Consider the following 27,105-nt stretch of genomic DNA (forward strand, 5'->3'; position numbering starts at 1 on the left):
GTTGTGTATTGGTACCCTACTGTGTGATCGACTTGACCAATAGCAGTTCTCTGTCTTACTTGAATGTAAAAGCATCAAGCCGTATACAGAAATTATTATGCAGCCTATCTGAACTACAGTCAACTGATCAACTGCTGAGTGTTCTGATATTCGAATTAGTGAGGACCAGAAAGGTTATATATTGTGTTTGGAATTGCATTTAAAAATAATTTACTGCTCTTAACAAGGCGCTGACAAGCTTTATGCCGAACATCAAGCTGCTCAGAAACCCACGGTTAGTGTTTTTTTCAGTGGTTGTTGTTGGTTATTGGGAGTAGTCTGGTACTCCTAAATCTCTTTATGGTAGAATCAATTAATGGGAATTATGTGTGATGGCTAGTGGGAAAGTGGGACAACTACCAGCAGCACTTAAGGAAGCGCGGGTAAGACCGCTGTTGAAAAAACCTGGCGTAGACCCCGCAATACTAAAAAACTATAGGCCGATCTCTCAGCTACCATTTCTCTCTAAAGTACTGGAGCAACATGTATTAAAATCTTTGTCCATGTACTTGGAGTCCCACTCCCTGCTTCACGAACGACAAGCAGGGTTCCGAGCACACCACAGCACCGAGTTGGTGATGCTCTCGGTGCTGGATGAATTGAGAGGCTTGGCTGACGGTAAAAAACCGAGCGCCCTGATTTTATTAGACCTTTCAGCGGCGTTCGATACTGTCAGTCATGCGCTGCTACTGGAAAGGCTGAGTGACTTTGGCATCAAAGGCCGGGCTTTCGAGTGGTTGCAGTCCTTCCTGTCAGGAAGGACACAAAGAATACAACTCGGAGAAGAAATCTCCGCCGTGGGAGAAATAGAATGTGGGGTACCTCAGGGCTCGGCCCTATCCCCACTGCTGTTTAACCTATATCTGCAGCCTCTGATTGCCTCCCTGGCGAGCATGGGCTGCACAGTATATAACTATGCAGACGACACGCAGCTGCTGCTGAGTGTTGACAATACAAACACCGCCCAACTCCGCACTCAGAATATTTTGAGACACACGGTCCAGTGGATGACAGGAAACCTCCTAAAAATTAATCCAGACAAGACTGAGGTCTTGGTTATTTCATCTACCACCTCACCATGGTGTGACCTCTACTGGCCCGCAGAGTTAGGTCCAGCACCAAAACCCAGTTTGAACGTGAAGAGCCTGGGGATCAAACTGGATTGTGACCTCTCTATGGTCAGCCAAATCTCTTCAGTGGTGGGCAGCTGTACTAATATTATCCGACAGCTACGGAAATTAGTGCCTATCATTTCCCAATCTATGCTACGTTCCATCGTCGCAGCCACTGTGATTTCACGCATAGATTATGGAAATGCACTTTACCTTGGCCTACCAAAAACCTTGATAAATAGGCTACAGGTGGTGATGAATGATGCCGCTCGTCTTATCTTCAGACAGCCAAGACACACTAAAGCATCCCCCCTGCTACAAAGCCTCCACTGGCTCCCTATTAAGGAGCGAGTGGAATTTAAAAATATGTGCATCGCCCATAAAGCCATCTATGGCATGGCACCTGCTTACATCAAAGATCGCCTGGTAATGTATAGCCCAAAGAGAGCTCTTAGGTCCTCAGACTCTCAGCTATTAGTCTGCCCTCGGTACAAACTTGCCACCAAGGGCGGTAGAGCCTTTTCGGTGCTGGTTCCGCATTTATGGAACACACTACCTGAGCCACTACGAAAGGAAGGAAACCTCCTACGTTTCAGAAAGGGGCTGAAAACGCTGTTGTTCAGGAGAGCCCTGTGAGCCACGTAGGCCAGTGGATGCCCTCTGTACTGTCAAGGTTGTTGTTTACCATCGATTCCCGAGCGCTTAGAGGCCTGTAGGTGATTGAGCGCGCTATAAATCAAAAATAACAATAACAATAACAAAGGCATATGTAAATGGTTGCCATTATTAATAGATGAGGCAAACATGCAATGTGCTCAGAGAGAGGAGGCTTTCAGAAGATGAAAAAAATGAGAGGTTCATTTGAAAGAAAAAAGAAGCAATTAGAATTTGTAAGTCCAAGTAAATTTTCATCGGAATTAAGAGGAGGCTTTTTCAATATTGCATGCAATCTAAGGAAAGCAAACTGTCAAAAAAGCAACATTATTTGCATGTGAGAGAAGGCTATATTGTTATCTTTTGATAATTACTATGGTCTGGTTAACAGTCTATCTCCTGAGAGCAAATGGGTAGAACATTTGATCAGCTCAAGGGCAGGAAACATAAACTAATGGCTGTACCCCCGTATACAAGAAAATATTGAAAGATAGATTTTGGTTGTGTTCAAATGCAGCTGTAACCTCATGTTTTGCAGCGTGAATCTTTCTGGATTCACTATGCTGTGCATTATTCCGCGGTCTTGTGGTTGGGTCCGGATTCGTAGTCTTTTCTTTGTTTTTTTTGTTGTTTTTTTCTTAGCCCAGGTGGGCGTCGGCGTCACACCCCCTTGGGTGTATTTCCGGTGACGTCGGCATGCTTCCTGTGGAAGCTCCCACTCTTGGGCGCCATCTTCAGATTCTTTTTTTCCGCGGTCGGGTCTGGATCGTTCCCGTTTGGGCTCCAGCCATTTTTGGAGAAAGAAGAAAGAAAATACAGAAAAGACAAGGAGAAGTCATCTGAAGACTCCAGGGGACTTCATCGACGAAAATCCAGCAAGGATAAGGCGTTTTCCATCGAGATCTTCGACGACCGTCGACGAACACGCGACCAGAGAGGCCCTGGACGCTCGAGGATGGACAACACGCCGTTCAAGTTCTGCCGTAACTGCCACCACAAGTACGCGCAGAAGGACCAGCACCCTGTATGCAACCTTTGCCTACCGGTGGACCACGAAAGCGGAGACTGCAACGCCTGTTCCGCCTTCACCCCGAAGACCCTTCATGTGAGAGAGAGGCAGAGGGTAGCACACGCCGCCCTGCAGGGGAAGGCCCCGACTCCGTCACTCTACGAGCTGGGGATGTCCTCCGAGGAAGAAGACAACGCTGCCGCCGAAGACGACAGCTACACGGTCGTAGAGACCGATTACACGAAGACTTCTGACAAGGTAGGAGACTCTTCGGCCCCCAAGAACCCGAGAGACTCTGAGTCTAAAAAAATGGAGAGCAAGACCCCGAAAGCGCCGACGCCAAAAAAGGCGGCGTCCGCGACTACTCCCAGGCCCAGCGGATCCTCCGAGAAGGAGTCCCCGGCGCCGAGAGCTGCTGATCAGCAGAAAACGTCGAAAATCGTCCCCGAAAAGGACCGATCGATGCCGAGGGAGAAAGACCCAAAACTGACGACGACGACCAGAGACCCGAAATCCGGTTCGACGTCGAAAACTTCGACTCAGAGAGGCACGGCGACGAGCCATCCGCCGAAGAGAGCGGCCGACCCATCCGACGCGGAACACGCGGCCGAGATGGAAAAGAAAAGAAGGCGCCTCGAGGCAGAAATGGAGAACATCATGCAGCGGAAGAAAGATTTCGACGCAAAGATGAAAGCCTTCACGATCCCTCACAAGACCAAGCCCCCGGTGATGGAGGCGGTCGAGGAGGAAGAGGAGATCGCCGAAGTCACCGAGGAACAAGACCAGGACGTCGAGGTGATCGACGACCAGGAGGAGTACGAGAATCCCTACGATAGTTACAACTATGGGGAGGAAGAGGAGGGCAAGACAGACACAGAGTCGGCACCCTCGGACCTTCAGGAGGTAGATTACATCGATGTCGACACCGACAGCCCGGAGGAGGTGGTCGACACCTACCCCTCGAGGCCCTCGCCGCCGGACGACATCGGGGCCTACAACTCGGTGATACAATCTGCCGCAGCAGCTTTCAAGCTCAAGCTCGACGAAGAGAAGCAGAAAGCAGACTTCCTTCTAGAAACATTGCTCCCAACACAAACGAGGAGCCAGTTCCTTCCAATGCTCGAGAGCGTCTTGGCTCAGGGGAAGGAAGCTTTCAGGGAGCCTGCAACATGCAAGGCAGTAACTCCCAGAACTGAGAAGAAGTACAAGCATGCCACAAAGGACCCGGCCTACATTCAGGGCACGGTCTCCGCAGACTCCATTATCACGGCCACAGCAAGGAGGAGGGCTAACGTACCCACTACCTCGGGCACACCACCGGATAAGGAGAGCAAAAGGATGGATCTGGTGGGCAGAAGGATCGAACGGAATGCCGCGACCCACTGGCGCATGGCTAATTCCAACGCCCTGATAAACAGGCACATGTACCAAATCATGGAGGGACTAGGGCAGTTGGTGAAGGACTTGCCCCAGGATGCCAGGCAGAAAGCCGAAAAGCTGGTTGAAGAGGGAAAGAATGCGGCAAATTCTTGCCTTAAGACGGCCCTGGATGGGGCAGACACCGCCAGCAGGCTCATGATGATGGGCGTCACGGAAAGGAGGCACGCCTGGCTCAGGATATCCGGCTTCAAACCGGAGGTGCAACACAGTATCCTGAACACACCGTTCAACGGCAGCACGCTTTTCGGACCAACAGTTGATGAACAGCTCAGCCAACTGAAGAAAGATAACGAAACAGCAAGATCCATGGGAGCATTGCAGTTCAGAGGGAACAAGAGGGGCACCCCGTCACGGAGGCCCGGCGGGAGAGGCGGAAACCAGCCAGGTACATCACACCAGGCTTTCCAGCAAACGCACCAGGCAGACTCGCAGACTCAGCAGGGTCATCAGAAGCAGTCCTGGCAGTACCAACAAAGAGGCCAGTCCTTTCGAGGGAGAAATGGACGGGGACAAAATAGAAGAGGGGGCCAGCAGCCCACCTCCAAATGACTTCAAAAAACTCTGTGTGCCCGCCCGCAAAAAAGACCCCAGGGGGCAGCACGTACAGATGGGTCAAGACAAACTAGACACCTACGACCACATGACACCAGTGGGAGGAAGATTAAGATTTTACCTCCGAGAGTGGAGAGAAATCACATCAGACAAATGGATCCTCAACATTATCCAATTCGGATACTGCATAGAGTTGGAGGGGAGGCCAACAAGCAGAAAACCAAAAAGAAGGCCACTAGCAGGCAAGCAGCTGCAGTGCCTTCAGGAAGAAGCAAAAGAACTCCTGCAGAAGCAGGCCATAGAACGGGTACCCTTCAAGGAAAGAATCACAGGAGTATACTCAACGTACTTCCTGGTACCAAAAGTAGACGAGACAATGAGACCCATTCTCGATTTACGGTTCATGAACAAATTCATAAGAACGCAAAAATTCAACATGACCTCCCTGCAAGAGGTGCTCCCACAATTGCAGATCGGGGACTTCATGGTCACTATAGACCTCAAAGACGCATACCTGCACATCCCAATGAACAGAAAGCACAAACACATGCTCAGGTTCACCGTCGGAGAAAGCCACTACCAATTCACGACACTGGCCTTCGGTCTAAAATCGGCACCAAGAGTTTTCACAAAGTGCCTCGCAGCAGTCGCAGCGCACCTAAGAAGGCAAGGAATACACGTATACCCTTACCTGGACGACTGGCTGGTGAAAGCAAACTCGTACCAGAAATGCAAGCTGCACGCACATATAGTGACCAGCACGCTCATAAACCTGGGGTTCTCCATCCATTGGAAGAAATCATCAATGGAGCCAGAACAAGTGAAGATCTTCCTGGGAGCACAGATCAACACCTTACAGGGCAAGGTGTTCCCCAGCGAGAAGAGGGCGAGGGCGCTGGTGAAGGAAACTCGCCTCTACCGGAAGGGACAAGCTCGGACAGTGAGGACTGCGAGCAAGATCATGGGGATGATGGCGTCATGCATCCACCTGGTACCGAATGTACGACTCCACATGAGACCCATTCAAGAATGGCTACAGGAGCAATGGTCACAAGCTACAGGCAGTTGGGAGGATCTAGTGGTTGTAACGCACGCAGTGCAGAAGGAGATGACATGGTGGACCATGGAGAACATAGCAAGGGGAAAGCCTCTAACGCCCCCAACGCCAACAGTGACCATCACCACAGACGCATCCCTGAAGGGATGGGGCGCTCACATGGAGGAGCTCAAGGTGAGGGGACTGTGGACACCGACGGATGCCACAAAGCACATCAATTACTTAGAATTGAAGACAATCTTCCTTGCACTGAAAGCCTTCCAAACAAGGCTGTACAAACACAAGGTGTTGATACAAACAGACAATACCACTGCGATGTTCTACATCAACAAGCAGGGGGGCACCCAGTCGGCCCCGCTTTCAACGCTAGCGCAGGAGATATGGAGATGGGCCATCCCTCTCAAGATAGACCTGCTGGCCATACACCTGCCAGGGAAGGACAACATACAGGCAGATTGGCTCAGCAGGCAGACATCGGCATCCCACGAGTGGGAGCTCAATGCTCAGGAGACAAGGCGCCTATTCGACAGATGGGGAACTCCATCGGTGGACCTGTTTGCCACACGCCAGAATGCAAAATGCCGAAACTTCGCATCCAGGCAGCCCGAGGAAGGGTCACTAGGGAATGCCCTATGGATAGATTGGTCAAGGACATTTGCCTACGCCTTTCCCCCGATACCACTGATGCACAGAGTACTGAGCAAGTGCAGAGCGAGCAACATGACACTGATACTGGTCGCACCACAGTGGGCGAGGCAGACATGGTACTCGCAGATCATGGAGATGACACAGTGTGCACCCCACAGATTCAGCAGGAGGAAAGACTTACTCTCCATGCAGAACGGAGAGGTGCTACACCGAGAACCAGAGAGCATGAGCCTAGTAGCGTGGCTCCTGAGGACATAGAGTTCGCACATTTAAGATTGCCAGAAAGTACACTGAAGGTCCTGCGGGAGGCAAGAAGGCCTAGCACTCGGAAGTGCTATGTGGCGAAATGGAAGAGGTTCACAATATGGTGTAGACAAGAAAGACTTCACAATAAAATGAAGAAGGACTCCACAGTGCTAAAGTACCTGACGCACTTGCTAGAGAAGAACCTTAGCTCATCCTCCTTGAGGGTTCACTTAGCAGCGATAGTCGCCTACACAAGGGGTGAAACTTGCAGGAGTTTCTTCACATCACAGGTGGTGAAGAGATTCCTAGAAGGGGCGAAAAGGATCGCACCGCCCAAGCGGGTGCCGCCACCGGCATGGAACTTGAACATAGTCCTAACGGAACTCATGAAAGAGCCCTTTGAACCGCTCCACAAGGCGCCCTTAAAGATGCTAACTATGAAAACAGCTTTCCTGGTTGCAATAACGTCCCTACGCAGGGTAAGCGAGCTTCAGGCTCTGACGCTACAAGAACCCTACATACAAATACACAATGACAGGGTTGTGATGAGGACTGACCCAAACTTCATGCCGAAGGTGGTATCGAAATTTCACATGAACTAGTCTATACAGATACCGAGTTTTTTCCAAAAACCAACAACTGCCGCAGAGCGAGCTCTGCACACCCTGGACGCCAGAAGGGCAGTCATGCACTACATCGAAAGGACGAAGGGACACAGGAAAACAAAACAGTTCTTTGTGTCATTCGCCAACAGTTACATGGGAAAAGCAGTAACTAAAAAGACCATTGCACGATGGATCGCACAGACAATCCAACTCTGCCACAAGCGTGCAGGACAAGAGCTAGCAGAGGGGACACGTGCCCACTCCACTAGGATAAAGGGCGCTACAATAGCCTTCCTGGCTAACACACCCATACAAGACATATGCCTGGCGGCAACATGGGCTTCGGTGCACACGTTCACGAAGCACTACTGTGTGGACATACAGATGAACAAGGAAGCTCAAGTTGGACAGAAGGTGCTACAGCACATATTCAATACCCAACGCTCGTCTTCCACCCAACCGCCACAGAAATGAGAAACCGCTACAAAATCTATGCACAGCATAGTGAATCCAGAAAGATTCACGCTGCAAAACGAATAGTTTTCTTACCTGTCGGTGTAGTTTTGCAGCTTGAAGATCTTTCTGGATTCACTAGCGAACCCACCCACCTCCGCCAGAAAGATGAGGCTGGAGAGAGAAGAGGTGGTTAACAAAAGAAAGGATTTTTAAAAAGTACAAAGCGGTAAAATACCAACTAAATAGAACATTGCCATTACTTCGGAAACGAAAGAAACACGGAAAAAAAGAACCCGAAGATGGCGCCCAAGAGTGGGAGCTTCCGCAGGAAGCATGCCGACGTCACCGGAAATACACCCAAGGGGGTGTGACGCCGACGCCCACCTGGGCTAAGAAAAAAAAAAAAAAAGAAAAGACTACGAATCCGGACCCAACCACAAGACCGCGGAATAATGCACAGCATAGTGAATCCAGAAAGATCTTCAAGCTGCAAAACTACACCGACAGGTAAGAAAACTATTCGATCTTAACAATGCGAGAGAGTATATAGGGTAAATAATGCATACAATGAATAGAAGATTCTGCAGATACTGGAGCAGATCTCTTCTGATGTTCACAGTAAAGTTTCGCTCAGTGTATTAATTACAAATGCGATGTGTAATCCATTTTGGGAGGGCGTTCTTTCAGCTGCAGAGCCCCTCAGCTGTGGAATTTGCTTCCTCTTCCGCTCCGCAGCACTGCCAATTTGCTCCAGTTCAGGAAGAGCCTGAAGACCTGGCTTTTTAATCTTTAGTCTGTGTTTACTGTCTATTGCTCTTATTGCTTTCCTCTATTGCTTTTTTTCCTCATTTTAGCTGTGTTGTGTTATTTTTACTCTGAGCTGCAGGTGGAAAGCGCCGGGACACTCATATCGAGTAGCCGTGCGCTATATAAAAGCTACATAACATAACATAACATAACATTTTGAATTCCAGCGGTTGTGGCATGGCGTGAAATACGGGAGAACAGCTCCCCCTGCCTATGGAAGTGCATTGCCTGCATTTATTTTATTTATTTTATTTTGAAAGTTTTATATAGCGCGAACAAGATCTTTGCAGATATCAGAGCGCTTTACAAAGCAGGGAATACAAACAAGAGAGTGAATAACAGGTCATTAGGTATATCAAAATTATAGGTAGTAAGTGGGATGGGTAGGTACGTGAGGGAGCATAAAAGCACAGGTAAATTAATACTGCAAGTAGATAGTCAGGTAAGTGAATCAACAATACAGGTAAAACACATAGTCGTAGGGATCGAGCAGAATAATACAGGAAAAACACATAGTCGTAGGGATCGAGCAGAATAATACAGATCGGTGCAGAGACTTTTACAGATCCACGTTAATAGTTCAAGTGTATTTGGCAATGAGAATAGCTTTTACTTCTTTCTTAAAGAGTGTGACGGAGGAGATGAGCCTGATTTCAGGAGGGAGTGAGTTCCAGATCCTGGGTGCCATTCCTGAGAAAGAGCGTTTATAAGTTTTTTCCTTCCGGAATTTTCGAGGTTGTAGCAGAAGATTGTTTGTGCCTCTAGTGTATCTAGAGCCGCCAGAGATTGACAGCTTCTGGGTGAGGTATCCGGGAGAGCTCAGGTGTACAGCCTTGTGTGTCATACAGACGATTTTCAGATGTATTCTAGCTTCAAAAGACAGCCAGTTCAAGGATTTCAAGTCAGGGGTGATATGCGAGTGTTTTTTTGACCCAGTGATGAGTCTCGCTGCAGCGTTTAGAGAGGCTCTTAGGGGAGCAGTGGTGGTTAACTGGAGACCGCAGAGGGCGATGCTGCCGTATTCAATTCGCGGGATTACCAGTGCTTGTACTGCAGTTTGGAAGTCTTTGGCTGGTAGGAAGGGACTAAGTTTCCTCAGGGTATTGATTTGGAAGTTCGCTCCCTTAGTAGCCTTGCTGATATGATGCTGCATGTTGAGATTGGAGTCGAGAGTTATGCCTAGAGATTTTGCTGAGTCCACGATGGTGGGTAGGACATTGAGTGCAGTTAGCTGTTTAAGCCAGGTTTGAGTGGTAGAGATCTTCGCGGGAGGTGAGGTCAGAAGGAACTATGTTTTCAGAGCATTGAGTTTGAGATGATTATTGGCAAGCCAAGATTGGGTGCTTCTGATCGTTGAGTTCAGGAGTAAAATGTCATTGGGGGATTGTAATTTGAGATATAATTGGGTGTCATCTGCGTACATGTGAAAAAGTACATTGGATGCTTGTAGCAAGGTGGTGAGAGGTTCCATAACTAAGTTGAACAAAGTTGGTGATAGGGAGGATCCTTGGGGGACACCTAACGAAACAGGTATTGGTGAGGACATCAAGTTGTTACTCTTGAATTTCTGCGACCTGTTGTGTAAGAAGGAGGTGAACCACTTGAGAACCGTCCCAGATAGACCCATTCTTGTGTTCAAAAGTTCGAGTAAATTCTCATGTTTAACAGTGTCGAATGCTGAGGAGAGATCAAGAAGGATGAGGAGGCAGGTGTCATTTTGATCTAGCATTTGTAGGGCGTCGTCAATTATGTGAGTCATAGCAGTTTCAGTACTGTGTCCTGCTCGGAAGCCTGATTGATGAGCGTTGAGGAGATCAAACTGATCAATGTGTTTAGTCAGCTGTAGTTGTGCGCATTTTTCCAATAGTTTGGCGAGAGTGGGAATATTGGTAATGGGGCGGTAGTTGTTAAGGTCGGATGGGTCCGCCGTAGGTTTCTTTAGGAAAGGTGTGACTTGTCCAACTTTGAGGGAGTCAGGGATGGATCCTTGTTGGAGCGAGCTGTTGATAATTTTAGTCCACAGTGGAAGGAGCCATGGGGTGAAATCTTTGACAGCGTTGGTAGGGAGGGGATCCGTGAGGTGATTGGAAGGTTTCAAGGTGCTGAGCAGTTTGCCTATTTCTTCTTCGGAGTAGGTGTCAAAGGATGACCATGTAGCATTGTTTTTTAGTTCGGTGGGTGTTATGCAGTTGGGTGTGGTGTAGAGGCTTGCGTCAATGCGGAGATCACTCTTTATGTTGTCAGTTTTTTGGGTAAAGAAAGCGGCGAAGTCTTCACAGGAGGGTGCTTTGCCCAAAGAACTGAGAGGTTGGGGTTGTTCCTTGGCTTGTGTTCTGATTAGCTCAAACAGTTTTCTTGGACGGTTTTTTGCTTGGTCGAGCTGGAGACTGAAGACGTTTGCTTTTGAGCGCTTTATTTTCCTGAAGTAGGCATTTCTCTTTTTCTTCAGGGTTTTCAGGTGTAGTGCAGAGGGAGCTGTTCTCCAGGTGCGCTCTGCCATTCGCATGGCTCGTCAATCTTCATTGAGACTCCCGTCGTACCATGGATTGGAGATTTTAGCGGAGACTCTTTTTAGCTGCATGGGAGCACCCTCATTAATTATTGAGGTCATGGCGTTGAGATAGTGGTCAGTCAAGGATTGGACATCTGTAGCGCCCGTAGGAGGGAGCAGGAGGTCGCGGCTGTTCTGGGGTAGGGAGTATGGGTTGAGTTTTTTCAGGTCTCTTTTCCATATTTTAGGTCTGGAGGATTGAGTCATGTTGAGTTTGACTTTTTCATTGATGAAGAATGTGACGATATGATGGTCTGACCAGTCACAAGGTCGGATAGACTCAAGTTGAATAGCGTCCTCTTTGGCGATGATAAGGTCAAGGATAGAACCGTTCTCATGGGTCGGGCTGTTGCATAATTGTGTGAGGTCCAGGGCGTTAAGGAAATTTTTAAGACTATTTACCACTGCATCATTGTGATCGTTCCAGTGGAGGTTGAAGTCACCAAGGTATATTTGGGTGAGCTTTCGTCCGGCGTTAGTTGAAATCATGTCCATAATTTGTTGGGCGAAGGCGAGGTTGTCTCTGGGTGGGTGGTAAATGCCGTGAAGAGAGCATATCGGTTTGCCCTCACTGATATCGAGGCAGATGTATTCGCAGGAAGTTGAGGAGGGCAGGGGAGGTGCGGAGTCTTTCAGGACAGAAAGGTTGTTCCTGTATATGCATGCAATTCCACCACCTATCTTGCCAGACCTGTCAAGCCTAATGATGTGGTAGTTGGGGGGAACCAGAATGTCCATTATAGGTGTAGAGGATTCGGTTAGCCAGGTTTCAGTCAAGATGATTAGGTCAAGGTCCAATGTTAGGATGAGATCGGCGATGGCGGAGGAGTGTCTAGAAGCCGATCTGCAGTTGAGGAGAGTGCATTTGAGACGAGGTGTGTCAGGGGAGGTAGAGGGTACTAGAGAGAGGGGGACTTTTCTAAGGTTGTTCGGGACGGATATTCTGTTGTTTAGTGTGGAGGGTCTACGGGGATTTGAGTGTATCGTGAGAATGGGGAGGTGCGTGGCGGTTGTGTGGATTAGGGGAGCTGGGTCGTAGGAGCGGAGGAGGGTGAGAGTGTCGAAATCCGAGAGTTGGATAGTGGAGACAGAAACAGCAATGTGAGGGCGATGTAGACAGTTAATTTTAGCAATTCCCTGTGCCTTGTTAGCAAGGAGTAACTGAATAGTTATTGGGCACTGCTGTTTGGTGGCTGGTAGGATGCAGGGTGGGACACCTGTTTTTGTTCAAGGTAAGGAAATGTATTGTTCCTAATTGCTGATTTAGAAAGGTTGATGGCAGCCACATAGAAAGATCTCACACTTGTCCACCTATTGTGGGTACTCGTCATCAGCCCCAGTTCTAAATGATTTTAGAAGCATCACTTTCCAGACTTTTCACAAAGGTAGGGAGTTGAGAAGGGTGCACATACACACACACACACTCACACACTTACACACACTGGCTGCATGAATCAAATGTGTTTAATATTTTACAGTTCACAAGTGTGTAACAAATGCACTTTAGTAGGATTAACAGCAGGGTCAGTCCTGCGGGGGCGTCGCGCAGGGGTCAACTTTTAGGGCAGGGGGAGGCATAGTTTTTAGAAGGGTTGGGTCAGTTTTTAGGACAAAGTGCATGAAAAACCTATACTACGAATATGCCTATAACATTCATGCTTTTACTACTAAAATTGTTGTAAAGGCATTCGTTGTAAAGGCATGTGTTGTAACACATGCATAGTAAAGGCATGCATTGCAACGGAATGCGTTATAATGTCGTATAACCACGGTATTATAATCCATGGGTTGCACATAGTTCTCGGCAATAGGCACTCATCTCTTTGAGCTACCTTGCAGGCTTTAACCCCTTCCACGCTGATGACGAGCTGGGCTCGTCATGGCGTAGCCTCCTCGCACGCTGATGACGAGCCCAGCTCGTCACGTAAAGTGCGCTTTAAAAAATCTCAGCGTACAAGCGGAATTCCGCCCGCACGCATGCGGTTAAGAAGATATTTCTGGCAAGTACTCATTTAGCTAAGTGGATTTTTGTATAGAAATCTGAGTTGCTCTAAGAGCGTGCTGAAGGGGTCGATGAGGTGGGATTCAACAGAGAAGAAGCACGTTTAAAATATTGTGCGTAGAACTTTATTTTGTATCGTCAGAGCCCTTATGTAAAAATGTAAGAGCAGTAGAGGAATGAGTCCCAAATCCAGATGAGAATCTACCAGCCCACGAGTCTCCCTCCACTCCCAACCTGAATTAAGATCTCATGCACATTCTGTTCATGGTAGGCTGATCTCCCTCAGTCTCTGGCCCCATGCCACATCGAAGTAACCCTATTTCAGAGATCCTCAGCTCCCCGGCAGTGGGTATGTAGTTATAATGTGGTGCTGGAGTTCTGTTCTCAGAGATGAAAAGAAAACTCCTCAATAATTTAGCCTCTCAGCGTCTGGAGCCCCTTCTCACAAAGCATTTCCTAGAATTCTGTGTTGGGGCTTTGGCACAATGCCCTTGTGCTCAACACACCACAAAATCTGATAATCTAAAGCAACATTTCCTACCATAACGTATCACTACCCATTGTAACACAGAGCACTGTAACAACACATCATAATGTACCATAGAGAACATAACAAAACATTGGAACATGTTAAATCCTCTTACATTTTCATAATACAGCATTGGAGCACAACATAACCTGCCCTAGGAGAACCTAAAGCAGTCTAGAAGATCAGAACATAACACAACATATGGAAGCATACCATAACTCAGCATAACATTTCATAGCATACCATGACACACAACAAGAAATAGGTCAACACAATATCGCTGTCTAACATTACATTAGTATGAAGTCATCATAATTTAGCACAGCATTGCATATCACAACAAAATTTAGCATAACTTATTACAGAGCACGAAAATTATGTAATAAAATGATATGGAAAATTCTAACCCTGAGAACACCGTTTATAGAAGTGACACAAGTACCCTTATCTCTGAAAGAAACATGCCTTAGCCAAATATGACTATTTATTTGCCCCCCCAGTTAATAATTTAATTGGTAAAGCATTAATGAGAAATAACGGTCAATACAAAGAGGAAGGGAGAGTACTCTGAGATTTGGTAAGGAGATATGTGCAAACTTCAATATAGCTAGGAATGAAAAAAAATTCATATATAAAAAATGTAGCAAATGGGTTCCGCCCATTAATCCCGATCGATTTTTCGCTGTTTAGTACCCGTTTTGTAGGTCTTGCCTAGGCAGCGCTTGCACTGTCTCTTAGAGTCACGCTGTGTCTGGGATATGAGCTTGAAAAAATCCCCATCTTTTCCATTGATTTCCTGTTGCCGTCCTTTAGAAATGCTAACTTTTCTTTGGTGAATATACTTAGTAGTCCCTCCTTTTGGAATTTTGTATCCTCCCATGAGAACTGCCCCTCTTACATGTGTTCTTACTGTTCAGGTTATGTATACTTGGAGAAAACTCATTTTTTTTGTTGGCCTGCCTCTTTGCTTGTTAACTATTTTGTTTATTTGTGCAATGAAACTTCTGTTTATTTGCAGTCCCTTTATCACCTGTGCCTCCCCCTCACCACAACACTGCTTCCCATGCTTCATGCCCCTTAATTTCTCCCTGCCTCTCCCTCACTCCATCCACTGCCCCCAGATCGCTGCATTGAATTCTTATGTTATTTTACATTAAGTGCTTTCATTTATAGGCTCGGGGAAAATTAAGCAATCAGGATGTTGAGCCGATAGCAAACTTGAACACAGATCCCCAGGTCAACAGTCAGCAGCTCTCACCACTGCACCATATCTTTTGCCTAGCCATGTTACAGGGTGCTGTACCATATGTGTCCAAAAAAAGGCCGCAAGGTACACCTAGTGACAGCTTTCAGTACTGCAACCTCACAACACTGCTTGATTTAACATGGAATCGGAACTGCCATTTTCACTCCCAGTCCTATGGCACCTCTGCAGGTGTACCACAGAAAAAGTACACACAGCGAATTACTTTATTATATTAAGGTTGGGAGCGCATGTCTATTGTATAGGTAAACAAGTATTTTTGTTGTTGCTATTTTTTTCTATCGATCCATATTTATTTCTCTTTATTTGTTTTTGGTGACTCAAAAATGAAGTTGCACATATGATATTTTCAGGGTTGTTAGCTGATGAGCGCACACTCATAGGGCAATTTGTGTGTGTATACAGTGCTCTATGTAGTAGCAACACACCCACCACATTGTAGTATTAGCCCATGCACACAATAGCAGATATTCAGGCTCATTAGGAAATAATCACATCTTTTACACTCCCTGTGTTGTCAGTAGGTACAAGTATTGATCTGGGTTCAGAATTGACAGAATGAAGAGATGCACGTAATATGGTCTAATTTCTGTCATTTTCCATTTAAAAATTAATACAGACCGGGTACTGCATTCTTTTCATTTGTATGTCTAAGTAAAATACAGTGAGAATTGAAAACTGGGAGCCTTATTTGTGATGTAGATGGATCCATAGATTAATGCTCTTTTTTTTATGTAGAGAAGGGTATACATCTCAGTTTCTGTTTTGAAGATATAACTCAGACTGGGAACTTTGGCCCACTGAACCAACAACCTTCTGAGAAATCATTTGTTTTGTAGGCCTTCAAAGCAAGAGAGTGGGTTCAAGTTTCCCCAAGAGTTTGCAGATTTTATATAAATAATATGCAAATTAAGTCCCAATGTCAGTTATGCAACCGTTGGCTTTTTACTTCAGGGTCTGCCATTATAACCAATGGGCATTTTTCCTTCCTGCTGTCCCAGTCGAGCTCTGCCTCCCCTGTTCTCAGTTTACGCTCACCCAGGGGTGAAATCTGCTTCACAGAGTCCCGAAAATAAATGTTGTTCACAGTACCCGGCCCACGCTGTAAAACCTACTTCCTTCCACGCTATAAGGGACCGCCAGGATGGACTCGGAATGGAACCCAATTACAAATGCAGTCCTGGGATCTTTTTTTTTCTCACAGCAAGGCCCAACGAGCTTTGGAAACATCGATTCCAACCAGTACATGTTACGAAACTGACTAACTCCACTCATAGGCCAAGGCCTCAGACAGTAGTTTATCCAATAAGTTATGGTCAGGCTTCTCATGGGGACCTCGGGCAACTAGGGCAGACTAGGCAGTATCCTATATTCATACTGTTATTTATCAATGGTTTCCCATGGCCACAATACTGTTGTACTTCAGCCAGTAATCAAGTTACTTCATTTTGGCACTTGAATGCCCAAAGGTTTTTAAAGTTTACTTAAATGTATTTCGGTTAAAGACTGTCCATAACCATTAAAACACACATAAAAATATACAACCAAAAATACAAATTAAAAACAATAAATCAACAACAAAATAAAATGTTAAGTTAAAATTCATTATCGGCTTTCCTTTAAAGAAGTATAAAATAAGATAACTCTGTCCACTTTTATTGCTCACCATTATGCCGTTATTTAAAAAGTGAATTTTTTCATATACCTTGGGAGTAGATAATATTTTAAGAAACAGAAAAGCTGCTATGCACCTAGTAAAGTCCTCCTGTGTTAACAAAGGCACAAGGTGTGTCATACAGAATATATTTTTAAAAAAATCACAAAAAACCATAAAGTGCATCCTTTCTGAACTATTATCACTAGGGGACATAGGAGGCAGTACTATGTGTGGCCAAAAGAGGTCCCAAGCACACCTAGTGAAAGCCTGTGGTACTGCACCCTCACAACACTGCTTGATTTAACGTGGCGTCGGAACTGCCATTTTCACCTCCAGCCCCACAGCACCCTTGCAGGTGTACTACACAAAAAAGAGAACAGAGTTCTTTATTTTATTAAGTTGGAGAGGGCATATCCATTGCATTGGTAAAAATCATTGGAATTTATAATGCCTGTAGCTCCAACTCAAACGAATGCGAGACTGTGAGTGAACCTTGTAACTCAAGTGTCACTCAGAGTAAATGGACTTAGGGCGCTAACTTCCAGTGTCTGCCTTTTAAGATTCAACCACTGCTGTCCACTGGGGTAAGAGGCTCTAGGCTGGTTACACGTGTGTGCAGGCTGCGCATGGGAGGCTACATTCTTGTGTATCCTGGTATCTGTGCACAGGAGACCTTTCGCAGAAGGGACCCTTCAATAATTGGCACTAACTGATGGGAAGCTTTTATAATGCTAGTGGGCATTTAAGGTCCTTTGTTTGCAGGAGACCTGGATTACTAACGCCATGCATCTGGAGGGTTATAAGACCTACTTCTCTCCCGCCATCCCTTCAGTATCGGGGAGAGCCAAAGGAGGTCTAGTAACGTTTATATCAAACCTCCTAGAATTCTAAGAAATAATTCCTCCTAAACTCGAGTCAAATTACCAAAAAATTTTTTGTTTGACCAAATATGACCTCTATCTTTTGGTTAATTTTTACAACAATTTACATAATTCTCAGTTTATTTCCGTATTAAAAGAAATCCGCTCCATCTTGATTGATTTTAAATATAAGAATACCAAAAATGTCACAATAATATGGGGCGGTGATTTTAATATATCACCGTGTGGGTATAATAATGATTCTACCTGCGGTTTGATAGATGAGAACGGGGACCACTTAACACATTTCCCACACACATTAATCGGGAACTGTCTGAATGAAACGTTATTTCTATTGGAACTTACTATGGCCAACGACTTAGTGATACCTCAAGTCCCGTTGACACCGACCTTCAATGGCAGGGGAGCTAGTACCACAATAGATTTTATTTTTGCATAAAGAAATGCAGCGTCCCGCATTCTTAATTTTAAAACTCATGCTAAAGCTACCAGGGACCATTATCCAATTAGTGTCACATTATGTAATCCTAGTTTACAAAGCAGGGGTGATCGTGTATAGAATACTCCAACAAGAAAACTTGGCCATAGATAGACCAAACGGATACTCGCTCAAATGGGCTAAAATTGATCCATTAGGGTTAACAACGACGGTGGTAAAAAAGTCCCTTAAAGCAATAGAGATCTGCTTGGATAATTCTTCTTCGCATCACGAGATTCTATCTAACTTTGAGGTCATAACAAGAGTAATAAAAGACGCTCTGACTATACAACAGAAAAAAACAAAAAACATTTAAGGGCTGGTTCAATAGAAATTGCACTAAGGCATACTCTGCTTTAAAACTCTCCCTACATAAATCAGTAAGGGATAAAAAAGAAATAGCATTTTGTAGAAAAGCGTATAAAAACGCAATAAAAGCGAGGAAAATCGAACTAAAAAATGAGGTTTGGGAATTATTACAAAAAAGCTGCACTGAAAAAGATAGTGCTGCTTTTAGGAAAATTGTTAAATCCTCATTTTTATCTGAAGACAGGGAACTTCCCAAGATAGAAGTAGCCATAGATGAATCTCTATGGGTTGATCACTTTGCCCAAATATTTGGAATAAATGATATGGAAGTAATTACTTTAGGAGACAAAGATAGGGCAATCCCAGATCCCTATCCCACACTTTTCCCCATTACCCTTGACATTAAATTGCTGGAAATAGAGAGAGCTTTAAAGGCCAGTAAAGGGGGAAAGGCTCCAGGTTCCGATGGGGTCACTGTGGATCTTTTTAAGTTCAACATGGACCTTTGGACTCCAATTCTTACAAAGGTCCTGGAAGCATCCTGCGCACTGGGCCTCATCGATTCATGGTCCAAATCTATTCTGGTGCCAATATTCAAAAAAGGAGATCGTCAGTGCCCAGTTTGTTTTCGCCGCATATCCCTGTTAGACTCCTTGGGTAAGGTAGCGGTCCGGATCATCCTTGACCGCTTAAATCAATGGTCAGAGGACCATAACATTCTGTCCGACCTTCAATTCGGCTTCAGGGAAGCCTTGGGCACAACGGAACAAGCCCTTAATTTAACTCTACTAATGGCCAAATATATAAATGCAAAGGGGGGGGGAATTTTTATATGGCTTACGTAGACTTATCAGCAGCTTTTGACTGCGTAAACCATTCTAAACTGTGGAAGGTGTTGGGTGATCTAGGAATAGACCCCGCCCTATTAAACTTCCTCCGAGAATTGTATTCGAATGCCTTGGCTAGAGTCAGATTTGGAACAGGGGGTGAACTCCCCTTAGAGTGGAGAAAGGGGTAAGGCAGGGATGTGTCCTGGCGCCCTTTCTTTTTTCACTTTACACGAACGGGCTAGAACAGGCAATGTTAAAAGGCTGCCAGGACCTACCCAGAATCAAAAAGCAACCAATCCCAGCTCTACTCTATGCGGATGACGCTGTGATCATTGCACGAACCCCCTTAGAACTCCAACGAGCCATTAATAGATATCATTATTTTATGGCTAACCTAGACCTCAGAGTTGACATTAAAAAAACTTTTGTGATGTCCTCTGGGTCAAGAAAGAAGAAAATGCGGAGTATTTATATAGAACATACTAAGTTGGAAACAACCACCGCATACCCCTACCTGGGTATTATAATTGATGGCAAGTCCTCCTGGAGACAGGCAATAGAGGCCAGGAAACTCATGTTTATTAGGGCCATGATGGCATTGGTTAACTTCGCACACAGGCTTGGTAAATAACCTCCAGTAGAAATTATCCAAATTTACCAAGCCAAATGTGTTAGTGTGGCGATGTATGGAGCAGGGGTGTGTGGTCATGGTAGAGTGGATGCTCTCCAAAAGATAGAGAATAGCTTTTTGAGGTTCCTCCTATCTGTTCCGCGCGGAACCTCTACTTTCAGCTGCCATACGGAACTGGGCATGCCGTACATTACAGACCTGGTGAAGCTCCAACCTATTCTTTTATGGTATCGCATCTGGACATCCTCTAAATTAGTAGTTAGGGAGCTTTTGAGCGACTGTCTCTCTCTTGAAAACTCGGACAAAATAGTCTGGCTCCTGTATGTTAAAAACTTTTTGTCCGATTTAGGTTTGATTAGATACTATTACAATCCACTATTAATAGCTGAGATTCCCAGGAAATTCTTTAAAGAAATTATGTTTGGTTCATATGGAGAAACTCCAACTGACTATGGAGTCATCTGAAACAACACAACATATTCTATCAGTACAAACCACCCTTACCATGCAACCATACTTGACTTTTAAACTGAACCGATACGATAGGTTTGTGCTCACTCGACTGAGAATGAACACATTCCACCGCCTGATCACATTTCCCAAGGTTAATGATTGGTCACATTTGTTATCATTATGCCCCTGTGATGCAGTCTACACTTCATGTAGTCTTTATTTTATTTTATTTTCAAAGTTTTATATAGCGCGAACAAGATCTTTGCAGATAACAGAGCGCTTTACACAGGCTGGTGGAAGGGTAGGGGAAACAGGGGGCATAGTAGGTAGGTAAATCATCAAGTTCATGTACATAACAAAAATATAGTACAGGTACGAGGAATCAAGGCTAATATACTAAAATATATAGTACATGTATAAGGAATCAAGGCTAATATACTAAAATATATAGACTAATATAAGTCACAACACATGTGCAAAGGAATATATAGGCTATATCATAATAAAATACTGGAATACTGTTCGCAGTGTAAGTCACACGCATTGTTCAAGTATATTTAGCCATAAGGATACTTTTGACTTCTCTCTTAAAAAGAAGGGAGGAGGAGATGAGCCTCGTTTCAGGAGGAAGTGCGTTCCAGATCCTGGGCGCCATTCCAGAGAAGGAGCGTTTGTACGTTTTTTCCTTCCGGAATCTTCGCGGTTTCAGCAGAAGATTGTTTGTGCTCCTGGTAGTTCTGGACCCTCCTGAAATTGTCAACTTATGAGTGAGGTAGCTGGGTGATTTCAGGTGAATAGCCTTGTGCGTCATGCAGGCAATTTTCAGGTGTATTCTGGCTTCAAGAGGCAGCCAGTTCAAGGATTTGAAGTCAGGGGAGATATGCGAATGTTTTTTTGATCCAGTGATGAGTCTCGCTGCCGCATTTAGTGACGCTCTGAGGGGTGCAGTTGTCGTTAGGGGGAGGCCGCAGAGGGCCATGCTGCCGTAGTCTATGCGAGGGATGACTAGAGCTTGTACTGCTGTTTGGAAGTCTTTTGCTGGAAGGAAGGGTTTCAGTTTCCTCAAGGTATTTATTTGGAAGTTCGCCCCCTTAGTAGCCTTGCTGATATGCTGCTGCATGTTGAGGTTGGTGTCAAGTGTTATGCCTAAGGATTTTGCTGAGTCCACGATTGTCGGTTGGACATTGAGTGCTGTTAGGTGCTTAAGCCATGTTTGTGCGGAGGATATTTTCGAGGGAGGTGAGATTAGGAGGAACTCAGTCTTCATAGCATTGAGTTTGAGGTGGTCATCGGCCAGCCAGGATTGGGTACTTCTGATCGTTGAATTCAGACTCAGGATGTCTTTGGGGGAATGTAACTTGAGATATATTTGAGTGTCATCAGCGTACATGTGAAAGTGTACCTTGGATGCTTGTAGCAGGGTGGTGAGAGGCTCCATAACTAGGTTGAACAAAGTAGGGGATAGGCAGGATCCTTGAGGGACACCTAAAGATACCGGTACTGGGGAGGACATCAAGTTTTTGCTCTTGAATAGACCTGTTGTGTAGGAAGGAAGTGAACCAGCGAAGCACAGTCCCAGAGAAGCCCATTCTTGTCTTTAGGAGATCGAGTAAGTTCTCATGTTTCACTGTGTCGAATGCTGAAGAGAGATCAAGAAGGATGAGGAGGCAGGTATTATTTTCATCTAAGATTTGTATGGCGTCGTCAATTATGTGAGTCATAGCAGTTTCAGTGCTGTGCCCTGCTCGGAAGCCTGATTGGTGTGGGTTGAGGAGATCAAACTGTTCTATGTGCTTTGTCAGTTGTAGTTGGACGCATTTTTCTAAGAGTTTGGCGAGAGTGGGAATGTTGGTAATCGGACGGTAGTTGTTTAAATCAGTGGGGTCGGCTGTTGGTTTCTTTAGTAAAGGTGTAACTTGTCCAACTTTGAGGGCGTCAGGGATGGTTCCTTGTTGTAGTGAGCTATTGATAATTTTAGTCCAGAGTGGGAGTAGCAAAGGGATGAAGTCTTTTACGGCGTTAGCAGGAAGGGGGTCATTGAGGTGATTGGATGGTTTTAGGGTACTGAGTATTCTGTCAATTTCTTCTTCAGAGTAGGTGTCAAAGGATGACCAGGTCGCATTGTTTTTTAGTTTATTGGGAGTTATGCAGTTGGGTATTGAGTAAAGGATTGCGTCATTGAGGAGATCGCTCCTTATATTGTCAGTTTATTTGTTAAAGAAAGCTGAGAAATCTTCACAAGAAGGAGTAGTGTTCACAATGTTGACAGCTGGGGGTAGCTCCTTAGATTGAGATCGGATTAGCTCGAACAGTTTACTTGGACGTTTTTTTTGCTTGGTCTAGCTGGAGTCTGAAGAACTCTGATTTTGATAGTTTTATTTTCCTGAAATATGCATTTCTCTTTTTCCTCAGCGTTTTAAGATGCAGTGCCGAGGGAACTGATCTCCAGGTGCGCTCTGCCATTCGCATCGCCCGTCTCTCTTCATTGAGACTCCCGTTGTACCAGGGGTTGGATATCTTAGTGGATACTCTTTTCAGTTGCATTTGAGCGGCCTCATTGATTACTGAAGCCATGGAGTTGAGATAGTGGTCTGTTAGGTCCTGGACGTCAGTGACGTCGGTCGGGGGGAGTAGGAGATTGCAGCTGTTAGGGGGTGGCGAGATTGGATTGAGTTTCCTCATGTCTCTTTTCCAAACTTTGGGCATGGCGTATTGTACCGGGATGAGTTTTACTTTTTCCTTGATGAGGAATGTGATAATATGGTGGTCTGACCAGTCACAGGGTTGTATTGAGTCAAGTTGAGTGGTGCCTTCTTTGGAGATGACCAGGTCGAGGATAGAGCCTTTGTCATGTGTTGGGGTGTTGCAAATTTGAGTGAGGTCAGAGGTGATAAGGACATTTTTGAGGCTATTAACTACTGCGTCACTGCTATCATTCCAGTGGAGATTGTAGTCACCAAGGTAGATTTGTGTATTTTGCCGCCCTGCGTTGATTGACATTGTGTCCATGAGTTGTTGGGAGAAGAGGAGGTTGTCCCCCGGGGGGTGGTACATGATGTGTAGTGAGCATACAGGTTTGTTCTCACTGATGACATCAAGGCAGAAGTATTCACAGGAGGTAAGAGAAGGGGCGGTGACTTTATTAATAGAGAGGTTGCTCTTGTAAATGCAGGCTATTCCTCCGCCTGTCTTGTTGGACCTGTCAAGTCTAGTGATGCAGTAGTTGGGGGAGGGGGGGGGACTAGGATATCCATGATAGGATTGGAGGATTCAGTTAACCATGTTTCCGTTAGTATGGCCAAGTCAAGGTTCCTAGACAGGATGAGGTCGGCGACCTCCGTCAAGTGTTTTTGGGCCGATCTACAGTTGAGAAGTGTGCATTTGAGTCTGGGGGTGCAAGGGGAGGTGGAGGGGGCCATAGTGAGAGGGACTTTAGTGAGGTTGTCGGGGACAGAGCCTCTGTTGCTATGCGTGGGGTGCCTAATAGGGTTTGTGACAATCGTAGGGATGGATATGTGAGTGGAGGCTAAGCTGTTTTGGGTTGCTGGGGCATATGTGCTGAGTAGGGTGTGTATGTCGCGGTCCGAGAGAGTCTTGATTGCGCGCTGGGGGCGGTTGGCAGTGTTGCGAGAGGGGATGGAGGTCCAATGTAAAGAGCGATTGGGATGTGTCCCGATGGTGCGCTTAGGCCTGTTGGAGGTATTGCGAGAGGGAATAGAGGTCCCAAGTATGGGGTGCCTAGGATGTGGGGGGGGGGGTTAATGAATCGTTGAGAAGTGGTGGAGAGGGGGGGTGCTCGGTGTGCGTGAGGATTAACTCTTTGAGCGTGTGGAGATCTTCTTTCACTTGGAGGAGGGTGGTCATGATTGCGTCCAGCGTGCCGTTGGGTGTGAGGTTAGAGTTATTGGAAGGGTAGTCGGTAACAGGAGGGGAGGGGCAAATGCGAGACGTGTGGTGACTGATCGATGTGGGGGGGCAAGTGTAATATTGGGGGGTGAGAATGGGGGGGGATATGTTGAGGGGGAGTGGGGACCAGGAGTGGAGGGGGAGCTAAGGGTGGGGAGTGAACTGTTGTGGGACGAGTGGGGGCTAGGAGTGGCGGGAGTGCAGGGAGTGGGGGGGGAGATGTTGAGGGTTGGGTGTGGGTCTGCAATGTGATGAGTGCCGAGAATGGGGGGAGAGCTGTTGGGGGCGGAGCGAAGGCTAGGAGTGGCGGGAGTGCAGGGAGTGGGGGGGGAGATGTTGAGGGAGGGGTGTATGTCAGGAGTTGTTTGTGTGCAGAGAGTAGGGGGGGAGATGTTGAGGGAGGAGTGGGGGCCTGGAGGGGGGGAGCAGGGAGTGGGGGGAGAGAGGGCACTGTTGGCACTGTTGGAGGGGGAGCTGGGTGCGGCGGGAGTGTAGGGGGTGGCCGTATTGAGGGGGTAATTGGGGTGGCATAGAGTCGGGTTGTGAGGGTCAAAGGCGGTGGGTCGCTCTGAGACGTTAGTTGGCAGTGAGGAGTTCTGGTTCAGTTGGATTGGGGTATGTGTGGAGGGCCGATGATTGGGGAGGTGCTCTTTGAAAGTGGGGAACAGGTTGTCGAGTAGTACCAGGTTTCTGTCTGTGGATTGAATTAGAACAATCCCGTTATTGTAAATAGTAATGGCTGTACTGCCTGGGAAGAGTTTAGATGGTGCGATGGAGAAAGTTAGTCCATGAGCGGATTTCCTGGTGGTGGAGACGTTGAGTAAGGTAAGGAACGCTTTTTTCCATTGAGCTCTGCGTGCGGTGTGGAAGATGATATCAGTGTTCAAGGATCCATTTACCGGAGAGAGGTAGGTGTCTTCAAAGGGTGTTTCAGGGTGGGACCTCAGGAAGTTGTGTTTAAAGCGTTTAGCGGCTTTTTTTGTGAGGTAGATTATTTTATACGTGTTTGCCGCAGTGCTCCATGTTAGGATGGCGTCAAGGCGGGTGTGGGGGAGTGTACAGAGTAGATATACAAGAGCACAGGTAACTGCAGACAGTAAATTACAAGTAAGAGCCGATAATATGTCACATGGGTCATAAGGGATAAATGCAAATACTATGTTACATGGATCAAAAGAGGCACTAGCGAGAGAGCAAAATATATGTGTTAGCAGCATACACAATTATATAATAATCAGATATGCGTACCCAATTATATAATAATCAGATATGTGTATAATACCAATGAACTAATGCAGCACAATACATACATATGCCCATAGCACGTTAAGGCTACAAGTGCACTAATGAGCATCCAGAAGTGTAAGAGGTAGCGATCGGTGCAAAGTAAATTAGGTGTATGTAAATATATCCACGACACAGTAGAAGTATAGTACTGCAGTAAAGGCATATACTAAGTGCCGATAATAATATGTTACATGGGTCAAAAGGGCTAAATGCAGACCCTATGTTCCATGGATCAAGAGAGGCACTAATGACAGATCAAGATATATGTGTTAGCACCAAGAAACAAGTGGAAGTATACTACTACAATAAATGCGTACAATAAATGCCAATAATCTGCTGCATGGGTCAAAAAGGGATAAATGCCAACACTGTGTTACATGGATCCAAAGTGGCATTAGTGAAAAATCATAATATGTGTGCTAGCAACATACCCATTTCACACAAATTCTATTGCTCAGCACACTGTTCAAGATGGCTGCCAAAATAGTGAGTAGGCAGTGTTAGTCCTTTGTCTGTTATCTGTATTCAAAGAGATCAGTTTCCCTTTCTACTGAGGGCGAGTTAGTCCTATTTCCATGTATATGCTTTCTAGTTGCTGCTTGGTGGGGAAGAACGAGACTTCTCAGTTTAGGTGACCCTTGATCTGGTTGGAATGCATCCTCATGGTCAACTCGGGGCGGTGGTGGTGCAGGAGGGGATTTATTTCTACAGCTTTATGGCCCCAGCCATTTTGCACAAAGGGGATGTGTACCGGAGAGCGAGGTAGATAAATACCTTCCTGTAGATTTCAATGTTGTTGCCAGCAAGTGATTCAAAGTAATGCACGAGGTAGATAAATACCTTCCCGCAGATCTCCATGTCGTTGCCAGCAAGTGTTTCAAAGTAATGTACACAAGGAACACAGCTCCAGCGCGTAGCGCCCACTGGCAGGACCACGCGCGCGCAACCCCCTCCGACTTCGATAGGCGTTGTTTTCAGACGCCCTATTGTCTGTTCCCTCTCCTGTCGTTCTCCTGCTTCCCGCCGCTCCTTGGGCGGCGGCGCCCCTCCTCTGATCGCCTCAGGCTCCCGTCACAGGCTGTGATGGCTCGACGTTCCTCCGGGCAGTCCCATCCTCCCCAGGGCTCCGCTCCGTCAGCTGCTGCTCCTGTGGCGGCGAAACGCGCCTCTGCTCGCCTCCCGCTGAGTGGAGTAGACCGGAACGCTGCTCAAAGCACACATACAGGGCACAGGCACACCGGAGTTGCTTCAGATACCCATTGCTCCGGAGCCTCCCAAATTAGAACGCTGCCCTAAGCACTCAAACGGGGCACATCGGAACCGCTCTAGGTGCCGATTGCACCGTTCTCGTGGGTTCACTGGAATGGGGTGGGGAGGCCGCCCGTCGGCTCTCCCTCTATCACCCTTGCCGGATCTGTCAGCGCCAACTCCCGTCCCGTCCGCTTGTCACTCGCCCCGGCGGCTCCAGTGACACTGATCACTTGCCGGCGGTGATTGCGGGCCAGCAGGGTAGCTCCACTCTCAAGAGGGCACTGGGATGCCGTCGTCTGCCAGGAAGCTCCTCAGCAAGGTTCCGGTCGGGTTCTCAACTCTGCTCCCGTCCAGCCGTCCTGTGTGTTCCGCCGAGGCTGCAGGGGTCCCAGCCGTCACTGCTGCAGGTACGTGTTTTACGGTGATATTCCAGTTACTTTTAGAACCAGTT

At 46.4% G+C, this 27,105-nt stretch overlaps 1 protein-coding gene across 6 annotated transcripts in view; it reads left to right on the plus strand.

Moving 5' to 3' along the window:
* Nucleotides 1-27,105, plus strand: part of MORC2 (MORC family CW-type zinc finger 2) — a 597,165-nt gene that overhangs the window by 313,689 nt on the left and 256,371 nt on the right. The window lies entirely within an intron of this gene.

This window comes from Lissotriton helveticus, chromosome 11 (genome assembly GCF_964261635.1).
Source record: "Lissotriton helveticus chromosome 11, aLisHel1.1, whole genome shotgun sequence".
In the NCBI taxonomy this organism is placed as follows: Eukaryota; Metazoa; Chordata; class Amphibia; order Caudata; family Salamandridae; genus Lissotriton; species Lissotriton helveticus.